This window comes from Mesoplodon bidens (assembly GCF_964165515.1).
Source record: "Mesoplodon bidens genome assembly, chromosome: 3".
Lineage (NCBI taxonomy): Eukaryota > Metazoa > Chordata > Mammalia > Artiodactyla > Ziphiidae > Mesoplodon > Mesoplodon bidens.
In genome coordinates, this window is record NC_138178.1 from 19539154 (window position 1) to 19558005 (window position 18852).

General features: G+C 42.9%; 1 protein-coding gene across 5 annotated transcripts in view; it reads right to left on the reverse strand.

Annotated features, from left to right (window-relative positions):
• Positions 1–18852, reverse strand: part of CAMK1D (calcium/calmodulin dependent protein kinase ID) — a 423988-nt gene that overhangs the window by 215798 nt on the left and 189338 nt on the right. The gene's annotated exons all lie outside the window — the stretch shown is intronic.

The following is an 18852-nucleotide window of genomic DNA, read 5'->3' on the forward strand; positions in this document are numbered from 1 at the left end:
AGAATTTGAAAAAGAATAGATACATGTATACGTATAACTGAAACACTTTGCTGTACACCTGAAACTAACACAACATGGTTAATCAACTATACCTCAATATAAAATAAAAAATTTTTCAGAATTTTTAAAATAAAAATGCAGGGCTCCTTGCTCAGAAAAGCAGGGGGGCAGGTCTTCCCCTGGCTTCCACAGTCTCTTTCTCAATCTATCACAGCATTTTTTATTTGCTATTTAATGTCACGCTTTGTTCGGGCACAAAGATGCAAGGTCAGAACACCGTTCGACCCCATCGGCAGCAATCGAGACCCTCCGAGTATCCATGCCTGGGCCAGCACCACGCTGAGGGTGGCACTGGTTGCTGGAAGAGGGGAGGGGCATGTGGCTAAGAACCCACCCTGGAGAGGTGGTCAGGCAGTGGGGACAGAAACTCATATGACCAGTCCCTCCCATCAAATCTCTTAGATAGCCTCATCCACCAGAGGGCAGACAGCAGAAGCAAGAAGAACTACAATCCTGCAGCCTATGGAACAAAAACCACATTCACAGAAAGATAGACAAGATGAAAAGGCAGAGGGCTATGTACCAGATGAAGTAACAAGATAAAACCCCAGAAAAACAACTAAATGAAGAGGAGATAGGCAACCTTCCAGAAAAAGAATTCAAAATAATGATAGTGAAGATGATCCAGGACCTCAGGGAAATAATGGAGGCAAAGATCAAGAAGATGCAAGAGGGCCTCCCTGGTGGCGCAGTGGTTGAGAGTCCGCCTGCTGATGCAGGGGACAGGGGTTCGTGCCCCGGCCCGGGAGGATCCCACGTGCCGCGGAGCGGCTGGGTCTGTGAGCCATGGCCGCTGGGCCTGCGCGTCCGGAGCCTGTGCTCCGCAATGGGAGAGGCCACAACAGTGAGAGGCCCACATACAGAAAAAAAAAAAAAAAAAAAAAAAAAAAAGAAGATGCAAGAAATATTTAACAAAGACTTAGAAGAATTAAAGAACAAACAAACAGAGATGAACAATACAATAACTGAAATGAAAAATACACCAGAAGGAATCAATAGCAGAATAACTGAGGCAGAAGAACAGATAAGTGACCTGGAAAACAGAATGGTGGAATTCACTGCTGCGGAACAGAATAAAGAAAACAGAATGAAAAGAAATGAAGACAGCCTAAGAGACCTCTGGGACAATATTAAACACAACACCACTCGCATTATAGGGGTCCTAGAAGGAGAAGACAGAAAGGACCATAGAAAATATTTGAAGAGATTATAGTCGAAAACTTCCCTAACATGGGAAAGGAAATACCCACCCAAGTCCAGGAAGTGCAGTGAGTCCCATACAGGATAAACCCAAGGAGAAACATGCCAAGACACACAGTAATCAAATTGGCAAAAATTAAAGACAGAGAAAAATTATTGAAAGCAGCAAGGGAAAAACAACAAATAACATACAAGGGAACTCCCATAAGGTTAACAGCTGATTTCTCAGCAGAAACTCCAGAAAGGAGTGGCATGTTATACTTAAAAGTGATGAAAGGGAAGAACCTACAACCAAGATTACTCTACCCAGCAAGGATCTCATTCAGATTCGATGGAGAAATCAAAAGCTTTACAGACAAGCACAGGTAAGAGAATTCAGCACCACCAAACCAGCTCTACAACAAATGCTAAAGAAACTTCTCTAAGTGGGAAACACAAGAGAAGAAAAGAACCTACAAAAACAAACCCAAAACAATTAAGAAAATGGTAATAGGAGCATACATATCAATAATTACCTTAAACGTGAATGGATTAAATGCTCCAACCAAAAGACACAGGCTTGCTGAATGGATACAAAAACAGGACGCATATATATGCTGTCTACAAGAGACCCACTTCAGACCTAGGGACACATTCAGACTGAAAATGAGGGGATGGAAAAAGACACACCATGCAAATGGAAATCAACAGAAAGCTGGAGTAGCAATACTCGTATCAGATAAAATCGACTTTAAAATAAAGAACGTTACAAGAGACAAGAAAGGACACTACATAATGATCAAGGGATTAATCCAAGAAGAAGATATAACAATTATAAATATATATGCACCCAACATAGGAGCACCTCAATACATAAGGCAACTGCTAACAGCTATAAAAGAGGAAATCGACAGTAACACAGTAATAGTGGGGGACCTTAACACCTCACTTACACCAATGGACAGATCATCCAAACAGAAGATTAATAAGGAAACACAAGCTTTAAATAACACAGTAGACCAGATAGATTTAATTGATATTTATAGGACATTCCATCCAAAAACAGCAGATTACACTTTCTTCTCAAGTGCGCACGGAACATTCTCCAAGATAGATCACATCTTGGGTCACAAATCAAGCCTCAGTAAATTTAAGAAAATTGAAATCTCATCAAGCATCTTTTCTGACCACAATGCTATGAGATTAGAAATGAATTACAGGGATAAAAACGTAAAAAACACAAACACATGGAGGCTAATCAATACGTTACTAAATAACCAAGAGATCACTGAAGAACTCAAAGAGGAAATCAAAAAATACCTTGAGACAAATGACAATGAAAACACAACAATCCAAAACCTATCGGATGCAGCAAAAGCAGTTCTAAGAGGGAAGTTTATAGCTATACAAGCCTACCTCAAGAAACAAAAAAAATCTCAAGTAAACAATCTAACCTTACACCAAAAGGAACTAGAGAAAGAAAAACAAACAAAAGCCAAAGTTAGCAGAAGGGAAGAAATCATAAAGATCAGAGCAGAAATAAATGAAATAGAAACAAAGAAAACAATAGCAAAGATGAATAAAACTAAAAGCTGGTTCTTTGAGAAGATAAACAAAACTGATAAACCATTAGCCAGACTCATCAAGAAAAAGAGGGAGAGGACTCAAATCAATAAAATTAGAAATGAAAAAGGAGAAGTTACAACACACATCAAAGAAATACAACGCATCCTAAGAGACTACTACAAGCAACTCTATGCCAATAACATGGACAACCTGAAAGAAATGGGCAAATTCTTAGAAAGGTATAACCTTCTAAGACTGAACCAGGAAGAAACAGAATATATGAACAGACCAATCACAAGTAATGAAATTGAAACTGTGATTAGAATTCTTCCAACAAACAAAAGTCCAGGACCAGATGGCTTCACAGGTGAATTCTATCAAACATTTAGAGAAGAGCCAACACCCATCCTTCTCAAACTCTTCCAAAAAATTGCAGAGGAAGGAACACTCCCAAACTCATTCTGCGAGGCCACCATCACCCTGATACCAAAACCAGACAAAAGATACTACAAAACCAGAAAATTACAGACCAATATCACTGATGAATATAGATGCAAAAATCCTCAACAAAATACTAGGAAACAGAATCCAACAACCCATTGAAAGGATCATACACCATGATCAAGTGGGATTTATCCCAGGGATGCAAGGATTATTCAATATATGCAAATCAATCAATGTGATACACCATATTAACAAACTGAAGAATAAAAACCATATGATCATCTCAATATATACAGAAAAAGCTTTTGACAAAAGTCAACACACGTTTATGACAAAAACTCTCCAGAAGGTGGGCATACAGGGAACCTACCTCAACATAATAAAGGCAATATACGACAAACCCACAGCAAACATCATTCTCAATGGTGAAAAACTGAAAGCATTTCTTCTAAGACCAGGAACAAGACAAGGATATCCACTCTCACCACTATTATCAACATAGTTTTGGAAGTCCTAGTCACGGCAATCAGAGAAGAAAAAGAAATAAAAGGAATACAAATTGGAAAAGAAGAAGTAAAACTGTCACTGTTTGCAGATGACATGATACTATACATAGAGAATCCTAAAAATGCCACCAGAAAACTACAAGAGCTTCTCAATGAATTTGGTAAAGTTGCAGGATACAAAATTAATGCACAGAATTCTCTTGCATTCCTATACACTAATGATGAAAAATCTGAAAGAGAAATTATGGAAACACTCCCATTTACCACTGCAACAAAAAGAATAAAATACCTAAGAATAAACTCACCTAGGGAAACAAAAGACCTGTATGCAGACACGTAAGACACCGATGAAAGAAATTAAAGATGATACCAAGAGATGGAGAGATATACCAAGTTCTTGGATTGGAAGAATCAATATTGTGAAAATGACTATACTACCCAAAGCAATCTACAGAGTCAATGCAATCCCTATCAAATTAACAATGGCATTTTTTTCAGAACTAGAACAAATCATCTTAAAATTTGTATGGAGACACAAAAGACCCCAAATAGCCAAAGCAGTCTTGAGGGAAAAAAACTGAGATGGAGGAATTAGACTCCCTGACTTCAGACTATACTACAAAGCTACAGTAATCAAGACAATATGGCACTGGCACAAAAACAGAAACATAGATCAATGGAACACGATAGAAAGCCTATAGGTAAACCCACACACCTATGGTCAACTAATCTGACAAAGGAGGCAAAAATATACAATGGAGAAAAGACAGTCTCTTCAATAAGTGGTGCTGGGAAAACTGGACAGCTACATGTAAAAAGAATTAAATTAGAACACTCCCTAACACCATACACAAAAATAGACTCAAAATGGATTCAAGACCTAACTGTAAGACTGGACTCTATAGAACTCTTAGAGGAAAACATAGGAAGAACACTCTGACGTAAATCACAGCAAGATCCTTTTTAATCCACCTCCTAGAGTAATGGAAATAAAACCAAAAATAAACAAATGGGACCTAATGAAACTTCAAAGCTTTTGCACAGCAAAGGAAACCATAAACAAGATGAAAAGACAACCCTCAGAATGGGAGAAAATATTCGCAAACGAATCAATGGACAAAGGATTAATCTCCAAAATATATAAACAGATCATGCAGCTCAATATTAAAGAAACAAACAACCCAATCCAAAAATGGGCAGAAGACCTAAATAGACATTTCTCCAAAGAAGACATACAGATGGCCAAGAAGCACATGAAAAGCTGCTCAACATCACTAATTATTAGAGAAATGCAAATCAAAACTACATTGAGGTATCACCTCACACCAGTTAGAATGGGCATCATCAGAAAACCTACAAACAACAAATGCTGGAGAGGGTGTGGAGAAAAGGGAACCCTCTTGCACTGTTGGTTGGAATGTAAATTGATATAGCTACTATGGAGAACAGGATGGAGGTTCCTTAAAAAACTAAAAATAGAATTACCATATGATCCAGCAATCCCACTACTGGGCATATACCCAGAGAAAACCATAATTCAAAAAGACACATGTACCCCAATGTTCATTGCAGCACTATTTACAATAGCCAGGTCATGGAAGCAACCCAAGTGTCCACCAACAGACGAATAGATAAAGAAGTTGTGGTACATATATACAATGGAATATTACTCAGCCATAAAAAGGAACGAAACTGAGTCATTTGTTGAGACATGGATGGATCTAGAGACTGTAATACAGAGTGAAGTAACTCAGAAAGTGAAAAACAAATATCGTATATTAACACATATGTGTGGAAACTAAAAAAATGGTACAGATCAACTGGTTTGCAGGGCAGAAGTTGAGACACAGATGTAGAGAACAAACGTATGGACACCAAGGGGGGAAGGCTGCGTGGGGGTGGGGATGGTGGTGTGATGAGTTGGGCGATTGGGATTGACACGTATACACTGATGTGTATAAAACTGATGACTAATAAGAACCTGCAGTATAAAAAAAACAAAGAACAAAAAACAAAAACTCATATGAGCCAAGGTACCAAGTTCCCAGAACATGTTCATTGTACTGAACCTGCAAAACACAAATGCAAAAATAAAATGATTAAGAATTTTAACATGGCCTGGATTTATCACCCAGCAAGACGGCAGAGGTCCCAGGGAGCAGACCCTGGCTCATGTGTTTAGAGTCAGGAGGAAGGGCTTGATTGCACCGCCAGCAGCATCTCAGTGATCCCCCAGGTTCTGATCATTCTCCAAGTTCTGATCCGCCTCTACCTCCTGACCATGGCAAAAGGGGAATCTTCTTGGAATCGTTTTGAGAATCATTCCTGGCAGCCCTTCCAATAACTGTGTCAGCACCCAAATCCCTCTGTTATGGGCTGTTTGTCTCCCTGCAAATTCATCTGTTGAAGCCTTAACTCCCTATGTGATGGTGTTTAGAGGTGGAGCCTTTGGGGGTGATTAGGTTTGGATGAGGACGTGAGATGGGGGCCCTCATGATGGGACTCGTACCCTTGTAAGAAGAGGAAGGGAGACAAGAGCTCTCTCCACCATGTGAGGACACAGTGAGAAGACAGCTTTCTGCAGGACAGGAAGAAGAGCCCTCACCAGCCTCGGAATCTGCTGGCACCTGGATCTTGGAGTTTCAGCCTCCAGAACTATGAGAAATAAATATCTGTTGTTCAAGCCACGAAGTCTGTAGTATTTTGTTACGGCAGCCCCTGCTGACAAAGACGCCCTGGACTACTGACTTTGTGCTTAAAACAGGAGTTTCTGCTTTCTGCAACTGAACCCTGACAGTAAACTCTGTTCTCCTACCCAGCCCTGGTCCTGGGCCCCTAGGCAAGGCTACACCGCGGCTTCTGAGCCTCAGTGAACCACGTCCTGGGACCTCTTCAACACCAGCAGGGTGGAGCAGGCGAGAACCACAGGTTCAACCTTCTGGAAATAGGTTTTTACCAGGAAAACATGTGTCTAAAAAAATATATATATATATGCATTTCCCCATAGAAACACTGCTAGTAACCTAAACTAGCCTTGAACTTCCCAATCATGAGAAACATTTCTACATCTGAGACACTGAGAAATGCCTGAGTTCACTGACTCCCTGAAAATCCACTGCAGGAAATGAGAAAGGCAGAAAATGCAGAGTCCACCAGCATTGGCTCCGCTGGTGGGTGATTCCACATTCCTCCTGACTTATGGCTCTGTGGACTCTGAGAAGTGTTGACAGCCCCGACTACAGGCCATTTACGAGGCAAGAAAAATACAACCAGGATCAGCACGTCCCAAAATGTCACTTTGAAAGGAGACGCCTATAAAAACAAGCCTCACACCTATAGACTTAACTGTGGTTAAGCAAAACAAACTCGTTTGGTATAAAAGAAATTACTACGTCTTGAAATGCTTGGGGAAGGGTTGCTAGGTGGTGGTTGGGGTTTTTTTTCCTTGCCCCAAATCACGTTAATGACAATTTGACACGGCCAAGCATTCCTCCCTGTAAAACGAATGTCATCAGGCTCTAAAATGAGCTCACCACTCCTAATGACACACACATAACTTCACTCCCATGTTTTAATGAGAAAAGAAGGGATCGCAAATTCCCATGTGACACAACAACTGCCCGGCCAAAGATAGTTACCAATTGAGTGGCCCAAGCTTGGGAAGACAGGTAAGTCCAGAAGGATCTAGATTTGGGAGGGGAGGAGGGGATAAAGGCCAAAGACCACTGAGGGTTTTATTTTAAAGAAATATTCAGAGCTGGAAGATAAAGAAAAATGTTGGCAAACAAACTGAGGACAGTGGGAGAAGGCAGAAGGCAGACCTCAATGCCTATTGCATTTCCACCTCATTCATTCATTCATTCATTCATTCAGTAAACATTTACTTAAGTGCCTGCTATATGCCCAGCCCTAGGCTTGTCCGATAGACACAGAAATAGACACCAATTAATCCCTGTATTTAACAAGCTTCAGTTCAGAGGAAGAGAGGTAAGAGACAATCACAAGATCACACTGTGAGGAAAAACTAGAGTAATCTAAAACAGGGGTTGGTAAACTACAGCCACAGGCCCACCACTTGTTTTTGTAAATAAAGTTTTACTGAAACACGGCCCACCCACTCATTTACATACTGCATTTGGCTGCCTTGGCATGACCACAGCAGACTTGAGTAGTCACCTGCATGGCTGCAAAGTGTAAAACATTTACTACTGGATCCTTTAAGAAAATATTTACTGAGCCCTGGCCTAAGAGAATAAAATGCAAACCTTCATTTAGACTGAAGTTTAGGAAGGCTTCCTGGAGGAAGTGACATCTAAGAGGCACCTGAAAGATGAGGACGAAAGAGGCAGGCAGAAGGAAGAGAAAGGGGTCTTAAGCAGAGGGGGCTGTGTGGGTGAAGGCAGAGGTGGAAGAGAGCTTGGCAGGTTCAAGGACTATAAGGGGGGACGCAAGCAGGACAGAGAGATAGTAGCAGCTCCATGGATTCTATCTGATCGAAGCAGGAGTAACAGCAGCATCCAGCAGACACTGAGTGAGTATTATGGGCCAGGCTGTATATTAAGCACTTTACACACATTAACTTTGTACTCCCTGAAGGAGCTTAATGGAGCCAATATAATTAGAAATGAGGGGCTTGCAACTGTATTTGCATAACACGTCCCTTAATGTTGGGAAAATGCCAATTGCTCACATCAGAGAATCGGGAGGTAGGTGTGGGCTAATAGACACTCCAAGTGCCGCCGTGGCAGTGTCACTGTGCAGAGGGAAGCGACATACACGATAATTTCATCCTTTGAATTACAGTGAATTATTAACATTCTAAAGAAGGATATCCCTAGCTGGTAAATTACCAACCTTACTGGTGGTTTCAGACCTTTAAATCTTTATTGAGAAATCCTGGAGAATAAGAAAAATCCTGAGTTTCAAAATGAGAGAAAAGGATGGATTCCAGAAAAAGGATAGATGATGCCTGACATCCTCCTCCTAGTGAAATTCTAGGGAGATTATGAAATGGAAATTTTATAAACATTCAGAAAACACTGAGGTGAGGACGCTGAGCCACGCTAAACTCCCGCCCTGTCTGGGCAGGGTTACAGGGCTGACAGGTCAGAAAAACGCCACAGAGTGTACGCTGATTTCAGCCAAGCAAATGACCAAGCCTTTCCCATATATTCTTTTGATAAAGGAGAGACAAACAGGCTTTTAAAAACCCCATGATGCAGATGTATAGCTGGCTGCACAATGAGAATCCGAGAGAACACTGAAGTAGGCAGGACTGGTCTTCTTTGTGGGTCTTCCTCCATGAGGGTAAAGCCCACGTAAATGACAACCGGTAAACACTATTTAATCAGAGCCAGCTAGAGCAAGGGAGTCACCCACCATCACTGGCATTTGGTAGAGACTCAAAGCAGGCAGAGTGGGAAAGTCTGTAGTGAAAAAAGGGAAGGTTTCAGGGATGCCCTGATTGGAGGCTGTCGGCATGGAGAAGCTATAGGCAAACTAACTAGAAGCGGGGCATCCTCTGTGGCTGGTTTGGAGAACACATGGGGCTTTCTCAGGCTGGTCCTAAGACAAAAATTAGGGGAGTGTCAGTGACTAGTTAAGTCCTGGTCATTTAGGGCCAGCTGCCCCAGGGGTTACCGTTTGCCTCCCTGGGCTGGGTGTTTCAGATCAGAGGGCAAAGGTTTCATATTCTATATGGTCTGGCCACTTTCTGTTTACATCATGTCTCCCACCCACCTCTGCTCTGCGTCCAACATGGGGAGAACAGGCAAACCGTTCGAGTCAGTTTCCTTGAAAGTGGCATGAAGAAATTTTAGAAAGTAGACAGGGAAAACAAAGCAATTGATTAGCCCCAAATTCAGAGGAGATCAAATTAAAAATCAATTAAATATCTACCCCAAGGAAACTCAGGGGCATACAGAATGATGACGCTTAAGTGTACTACAATAGGTGGCTAAAATAATTGTCAGCAATGTCAGTTTATATGTGGCTTATCAATGCCTGAGTAAGATGAATGGCTGATTCATCCACAGCTCTGCAACTTTGAGCAAGCAAGTCACTTGATCTCTATCAGCCGTAATTGCTCATCATCTGTAAAACAAATAGATTGAAATAAAATCACTCAGGTCCTTCACGGCTGTAAAATTTTATGGTTCTATGATTCCAGTCACTTGGAGAGTTTTTATTCTACATGCGGCAGAGTTATGTCTGCCCAGCTAGATATATTAATTCATCAGGAGCTGAATTGGAAAAACAAAACAAGTCACATCCATGTTTTGTAGAAGTACATTCACATTCAGCAATAATTACTGAACAGTAACTATGAATAAAGCACTCCCCTAGGAGCCATGGGGGAAACAGAGAAGAAACAGAGACCCAGCACTAAGGGACTCTAGTTGAGAAGTGAAAATATGCACAGAATTAACTCTAAATAAACAAAGTACTCAGTGCCCTAAAATGATACCAAAAGTGCTCTAGAAAATGACAAATACTCAGGTACACTCTGAATGGCTTCCCTAAAGGTTGCAAAAAGAATGATTAGCTAGTGGCTGTTATCTTTTCAGCACACTGTAATTTGCATATTGTAACTTGCAAATAATTTTTGTTTGCTTTAAGTTTCATTTGCTCTCATTCCTTTTCCCCTCGACTTTGGGGTTTGGCACATCAGAGTTATACTAGCTGGTCTCTACTGCAAAGGGCATTTAAAAGGAGGGTTTATGCCAGAATAATGGCAACTCTACATGTGACAAGATGTTCTGGCCAGAGAAAACCCGGTCTCAGAAATTACTAAATAACTGCAATGAAGGGGCAATGAAATGTTCCCATGAGGCCGGTTTTCTTCAAAGTCCCGTTCCTAGGAAGTGGTAAATATTGAAAATTACCATTTCCTGTTCCCCTCCACCCCTGCCTGAAAGTACTCGAAGTTGGGGGGAAGGGATACGGGTTTTTTAAAGATGCAGTTTCGTAACGTTAGAATGCCTTACATTTTCACTGGCAAGAGAGGGGCTAGGGAAGATTTTTCACTTGCCCTTCCTGGCTGGGAAGGCTGATCTTTAATGTTTGCAGCTCTGTTGCTGCCATCCAAAGACACTTCCATTTTCTCCAAATTAAGAGAAACATGCAAATCACAAAATAAAAAGTGCTCTCTGCCCAGGAAGTACAGCCACTGCCTGCAGGCACGCTTTTCAAACTGCCTCTGTAGTCTGCTACAGTAAACAAGTCAGCCTCTCTGACACACGAAACAATTCTTGGTTACATTTTACAGTCTGTTCCCTATGGAAAAAACAGACAAAGAAAAAAACCCCGATACAAAAAGAGGCACTTCAGATGGACACAACTCTCTCAAGTTCAGTGCAGAGCATCCATTATTTTCTTGAATAGCAGTTGAGAATTGCAAATTGTTTATCTGTTTTGTTTTGTTTTGTTGGATGTCCAGTGCAATGGAAAGGCTTTCTTGTTCTATAACTTCCTCTCCAGGGTGAGAGACAGCCCTGAGCAGGTACACTGCAGCGTGGAGAGAGATCTGAGGGCAGGAAACAGGAAGTTCTTGGAGACCATTGGCTCCTGGTTTGTCAATTACCAAAAGCAAGCCCCCCAAATACTGACTCAATATTTACTAAATCTGATGAGGGATCTGGAGGTCCCATCTGATGTTGACTGTATTTACTGCACATCCCCAAACAATTAGCAGGCACTTTTTGAAAGCAGGGTTTCTCTTTGTTTTCCTGCAAATTATCCTGGGTGTGCCTCCTATTTAAATTCTGTGACTAAAAGCCCTGAGGATGCTGCTAAGGATGCAGTCAGCGTGTCTAATCATTATTCTTAACAAGTTCCCCCTCTTCAGGTGGCCAAACCAGCTATGGGATGCTCCCCACCCAGTCACTATGGCACACATCTGGCAGAGCCCAGTGCCTTGCAAGCTGTCACCCACATACGAGATACAAAGGGACAAAGAGCAGCTGCGGTCCCCAGCTGCCCTGCCAACTGCAATAAGTACACTGAACCACCCAAGTTTTTTCTCACCCCCTTGGGAATAGTCACTTCAGATTTGCTATAAACTAACTCATTTCAACACGACATAAATGTGAACTCCCTTACTTAATATTCACGTTCTCCTGAAAAGCTGCGTGTAAATATACCCTTTAAAAACAACAACAACAAAGTCACTATTTAAAAGAGCTTGAAGGCAAAATCTTCAATAACTCATCCTTTCTACAGCACAGACATTCCTTCATTTATCTCTTGGGTTTACTGGTGACAGAGCCACACATCTAGAAAAAAATCTACGGAGATGCTAAGGCAACCCCAAATATTCATTCTTGAGCATCGAATAAGAAAAGGAGGGTGAACATACTTACTTCTCTAAAATGATATGTAAAGGTGGATCGTTTTATTATAGAAACCATGTCACCTGCACTTTCCTATGGAGTCCTCGCTGCTTTGTCCTTCCTGCTGTATTTGTTATTCTGGTCTAAGGATTCTCAACCCTGGCTCCACATTAAGGGAGATTTGGTTGTTTTGTTTTGTTTTTACCATTTTTAAAAATTGAAGTCGAGTTAACTGACAAGGTTGTGTTAGTTTCAGGTGTACAGCAAAGTGATTCGGTTAGACATATATATACAATCTATTCTCTTTCAGATGGGAGATTTGTTTTTAAATACTCATGTTCAGACCCCAGTATGGACCCCAAAGATTCTGATTTAACTGATGTGGAATAGGCTCCAGTGGTTTTAATACACAGCCAGAGTCCAGGACCACAGGCGGTAAGTCACTGCGATCCATCACCTAAGCCTGAATAGATGTAGATGAGAAAGTCAGTATGCTGCTAGTTCCAGATCTCCCGGAATTCTGTGTACAGGGTATTATTAGAGGGACTTCCAAACTGTTGTTTGTGTTAGCTTATTTTGGAAATCAGAGTGTATTTTAGGAAAGCGGTTGTGGGCTAGCTACTCCCCAGTTGTTGCTTATTAGTTTTACGTTATGTACCGTCAAACCTCTCCCAACACTGCGGAGAACTCTGTTTCCCTTTAAAAGAAAATGAAACCATAATATCAGAGCATGGTACTCAGAGATCATTTCCAACTAGACAATTAACAGAGGAGGAGAGTGAAGTCAAGAGCGAATAAAATGAAAACCACTAATAGAAAGATGCCGCAAGTCAGAGGGAACCAAGAAAACAAGACCACAGTCTAATTTTCTGGTAGGAGACGGGGTGAAGACCAGTCTCTGCTGCTGGGGACTCCTGTGCTCCTGTGCTAAGGACTCGTGTTCCTTATAAGTAAGAGAAGCCCCTGAGAACAGCTCTTCTCAAAAGCTGCTCTCAGTACCAGAGTCAGGCTCGTTCTCAACTGTCAGTGATGGAATCAGAAAAATAGGTATAGGAAAGGGAGTGTTTGGGGAGTTTTGTTTTGTTTTTTATTCATTTATCTTATTTATTTTTGGCTGAATTGGGTCTTCGTTGCTGAGCGCAGGCTTTCTCTCTAGTTGTGGTGAGCGGGGGCTACTCTTCGTTGTGGTGCCCGGGCTTCTCATTGCAGTGGCTTCTCTTGTTGCAGAGCACGGGCTCTAGGCATGAGGGCTTCAGCAGTTGCAGCTCACGGGTTCTAGAGTGCAGGCTCAGTAGTTGTGGTGCACGGGCTTCAGTAGTTGTGGCACGTGGGCTTCAGTAGCTGTGGCTCGCGGGTTCTAGAGTGCAGGCTCAGCAGTTGTGGCGCATGGGCTTAGTTGCTCCGTAGCATGTGGGATCTTCCCAGACCAGGGCTCGAACCCATGTCCCCTGCATTGGCAGGTGGATTCTCAACCACTGCGCCACCAGGGAAGCCTGAGTTTTGGGGGGTTTTTTATTTAAAAGACTATTCTTTCTTCTGAGATGGTACCTTTACTGTGTGTTTAGACTATTAACTTTCTTTCTTTTGCAAAATGATTTTTACAAAGGATTTAGTTGGCTCGGATGTGTGTATACAGAGTAGCTGCTCAATTAATGATTCAGGAACAACTGAATTGAAAGCTCGTGTACACACATGTAACTCCCTACTGTGTGAGGCTCTGAGTACATTTTTTTTAAGCAGCAAATGGGCAGATAATGCCCTCTGGCAATCAGCGTTAGATTAGTACTTCAAAGAAGAGAGGTATCTTTGTTTGATCCACAATAGATTTCAATGGTTATATCGGATCAATGATTCAACCTTAGGCAGTCATGAAGGTGAGGGAGGGGAAAAAACACTTTTGCCACCAGATACGCAAATCTCTGTTGTATCAACGCTATTGCTCCCCTTTTACGTTCTGGTACAGACACAACTGTCGAAGACCGTGAGAAAATGGGCAGAGGTAAAAGCCAAATCCTGCCTGAAAAGTGTGGCTGTTCTTTGGTGCCCATCCCCTGGGGCATGGGATGGCACCCTCCAGAGACAGGGAGTGGGATGGTGGGAGTGATCAGGGAAGGCAGAAGGGAAATCTGGATCTTTCTCTTTTGGCCTAGATGCCAACACCCAGCATTTTCCTTTTACCTGGTGAGTGAGAGATGGTGGAAGCAACCTGAGAACTAGGAAGGCAGATCCCCAAACGGACCCACACCGACTGGACAGAACCCCTGGGCTCTGGAGAGCAAAATACTGTGTGTCCCTTGAAGGACAGAAGCGTCTTGATTTATGGAAGTCTCCACGTTTGATTTTTCCTTTGTAATGCCCTAGCATTAGTAGTCCCAGAAGTGCCAGAGGTAAGCAAAGGGAGAGACACCGAAGAAAGCTTGTTTGCCTATGTCTGAGCCTGGGTGTAAAGGGACAGAAACAGGCGGTCACGTTCCTCAGAATGAAACACAGAGAAGGTGACTCTTGGGGCTGAGGGGAGGCTGGGGGGTCAGGCTCCCTCTCTTTACGGGGTCTGTCTTCCCTTGGAACTAGTTTTGGAGAGCAGGTGTTGTCTTTAACCAAGGAAGTGAGATTTCCTAACCATGTGAAATGTATCTTTACTGAATTCTTTCATTGGTAGATTTCATTTGCTGTCTTACATAAACATCCTGACTTTTCAAATATACACTTGGTCCTACTTGAATTCTCTTGGGCTCTTTCCTTTTCCACTTGGGGTCTCAGAAGATGGCGCCCATCAGGGGCTTTCCCAGCCTCCCCTGGCCCCGTCCTCCCATTTCCTTCCCCCGGTACCTAGGACCTGGACGATGGCTTTCTCCAATGGAGACCAGCCTCTAGCCTTGAGGTCTCTGGCTCTCAGAAGAGCTCTAAGGGAGTTAGAAGCCAGGGGAGGGTGAGCACTCTATGAAAAGAGGGCAGAAAGGGGGCCATCTGGAGCCTGGGGCCTTGCTGCAGCTCCTGCAAAGCAGAGCCCTGGACAACTCTGGGAGAACCACACTCCAGAAAGACATGTCAAGGCCAGTATATTCAGGCCACATGAATGTCAGCTGTTTACGTGTATATTTAACTCTGTTGGATACAAAACTATCCAGGCATTTCACAAAGGATGAAAAACAGTTATAAACTATAAGAAAGCAAATCTTCCTTGCTAAGAGTCAGCCACCAGGATGCCCTGCATCTCTCTGGGGGCTCAGTCCCTCCTTACAAGGCACCCGGTAAGCTAACACTGAGTTGAGGATTTAAAGTACAAACAGGACAAGTTCTGGACGCCTCTTCAGTGGTAAGAGAAACACTCCTCTTCTGAGGGATAAAACCATGCATTTTTATTTTTTCTTTTTCTGTTTGGTAACTTGATGTTTTATTTATTTATTTATTCTTTATTGGAGTATAACTGCTTTACAATGGTGTGTTAGTTTCTGCTGTATAACAAAGTGAATCAGCTATTCGTATACATATATCCCCATATCTCCTCCCTCTTGAGCCTCCCTCCCTCCCTCCCTATCCCACCCCTCTAGGTGGTCACAAAGCACCGAGCTGATCTCCCTGTGCTATGCGGCTGCTTCCCACTAGCTATCTATTTTACATTTGGTAGTGTATATAAGTCCATGCCACTCTCTCACTTTGTCCCAGCTTACCCTCCCCCCTCCCCGTGTCCTCAACTCCATTCTCTACAGCTGCATCTTTATTCCTGTCCTGCCCCTAGGTTCTTCAGAACCACCTTTTTTTTTAGATTCCATATATATGTGTTAGCATACAAAACCATGCATTTTTAATCCCCTGACTTCCATTTCAGTGTGGACACACCTTCGAGAAACCCATATGACAAACAAGTTAAGGTGGGGTGTTGGGTTCACAAGGATGTCCCCTCTTCTGGGCACAGCTATGAAAGCACCAAGATGGGGCCCCAAGGGTCACGTTCATGCCGTGTGAGCCTGACCATATCTGTTTGATCCAAAGATAACTCTTGACCCAAGACAGGTCTATGCTATCCCTGGAATCAGACAGTTGGAAAAGAGAAGGAAGAGAGAGAGGAAGAGAGGGAGAGAGGGACGGAGACAGACAGACAGAAAGACACAGAGAAACAGACATGGATGAGACTTGTCCAACAGACAAGGGATGAGACTTGAGGTTGAATTACACCAATGGTTACACCCTAGAAAAAAGATCATGAATTCTTAAGATGACGTTTCAGGAACAGACCTGATTGCCTCTCCAGGAGAATCTTGGTTATTCATTTTTTCCCTTGGATTAGCTCAGATAAACCAGTATTCTCATGATAAACAACTGGAGTTGGTTTTCTTTAGCTCATGCAGAGCTTTATAGGGATATGCCAGGCTGCTATTACTGAAAAACAGAGGAGAAACAATTCAAAGATATTTGAATATTTCTCACAATGTTGTGCGAGACTTCATATAGGTTTGGTGGGAGAAACCCACTGAGTTCTTCATCCCTGTGGGCCGTCCATGAGCACTGGAGGCTATGAAGACTGTTCTGAAATGTTAGATCCATGAGATCACTCGTCAGAGCAGGGACCCTGGCAAGACCCCTCTGGTTTCAAAAAGCTAAAAGAAGCTGATGGTGGTTTACCCACCACAGCTGGTCCTCAGTGAAAACTTGCACAGTCATGCTTCAGGGCATCCCACTCAGTGCGGGAGAAATGCCCTCTTGAGCAGGATAGATGCTGCTGTCCCAAAGCCTCCCACAGGCCCAGATGGCAAGTCACCGGAGACCAGCCTTAGCAGCCCAGGCTGACGTCAGGGCCCCCAAAGGCTCTGTACTTGGTCACCATGTTTGAGAAACAACGGCAGGGTCAGAACGGAGGCCCTGGACTGAGCTTGCTGAGTCAGTGCTTTTCAAAGTGTGGTCCCTGGACCAGCAGGACCAGCATCATGGGGTAACAGAAACGTAAATCTGGGGCCCAGGATCTGGGCTGGGCCCCGCAGTCTGTGTTTTCCCAAGCCCCCCGCCCCAGGTGATTCTGATGCCTCTCAAATTTGGGGAACCACCAGCTAAAATCTCCAATGAGTTCCCAGAAAGACTGGCCAAGTTGTGAAGAATTTCTCAGCAAGGGTTTATCCTCACTTTACATCTACGTAGGGAAAGCGGCATATTTGGTCTGAATATCAGCTCCCAGCCTAATGAACAAATCCAGCTACCCAAGAGGCTCCAAAATCTACTAGTAGTATTTTCAGGTTATCTGTGGTTTTCCTTGTTGGTTAGTCTTTTTTAATCCAGCAACTGTACTACGTGTTTGTATTAGGAGGCCATGTGATACACACACAAAAAAGGCTTAGATTCTAGAGAAACCTAGATTTTAATCTCAGCTTTGGCCGCTACTGAAACTTTCTGAGTCTCAGTTTCCTCATCAAATGGAGATTCAATACCTGCCTTATGGTGTTATAAAGTCTGGAGATAAATATGCACAGCAGCAGGAATATGTGTGCTCAACAATGGACATGCTCATCACCATCACCACCACCATCACGATCATCACCATCCTCCTCCTCACTATCACCACCATCCTCCTCCTCCTCCTCACCATCATCATCCTCATCATCACCATCATCATCACCACCACCATCACCATCTTCCTCCTCATTATCACCACCACCGTCACCACCACCATCATCACCATCCTCCTCATCATCACCATCATCATCACCACCACCACCATCACCACCATCTTCCTCCTCATTATCACCACCATCATCATCATCACCATCCTCATCATCACCATCATCATCATCACCACCACCATCATCACCATCTTCCTCCTCATTATCACCATCATCATCATCACCACCATCTTCCTCCTCATTATCACCACCACCATCATCATCATCATCCTCATTATCACCATCAACATCATCACCACCACCATCACCATCTTCCTCCTCATTATCACCACCACCATCATCATCATCATCCTCATTATCACCATCAACATCATCACCACCACCATCACCATCTTCCTCCTCATTATCACCACCACCATCATCACCATCCTCCTCATCACCATCATCATCATCACCACCACCATCACCACCATCTTCCTCCTCATTATCACCACCATCATCATCATCACCATCCTCTCCTCACCTTCATCATCATCACTATCCTCCTCATCACAACCATCATCGTCATCCTCATCCTCACCATCCTCCTCCTCCTCTTCCTCATCAACACCACTACCATCATTATCATCTCCAAGTCCTTTTGCAGGTATGGCTTACTTCTTGAACAACAGCCTCTATGGCTTTGGTGAAGAAAGTTTAATTTTTTTCTTCCAGTAGAATCGACATGTTACTCATCCTTAATACTCCCTTAAAATTTATTGCCACTTTTCCAAATAAGAGCAATATATCTAGTAGAAGCCTCTTCCCCCATTAGCTTTTTATTTACTTACATAAATCTTAGGGTTCAGCATCATTTTAAGAATCTACACTCACAAGGTATTAACCAGAACCTGAGCTATCTGAGCCCAGCTTTCCACTCTCCACACACGCAAAGACAGAAAGGAAAATAGGTGCTCCCGGGAGTGCACACATTGTTTCCACTGAAATCACATGGTCACTGTGCCTGAGTGCTGACAGCTACTTTGCCATCATAATGTTCTGATTACTCTAAATCTAGTTAGTACAATCACACTCATGCAGTCCTTGAAAAAATAAAAACTCGGGCTTCCCTGGTGGCGCAGTGGTTGAGAACCTGCCTGCCAGTGCAGGGGACAC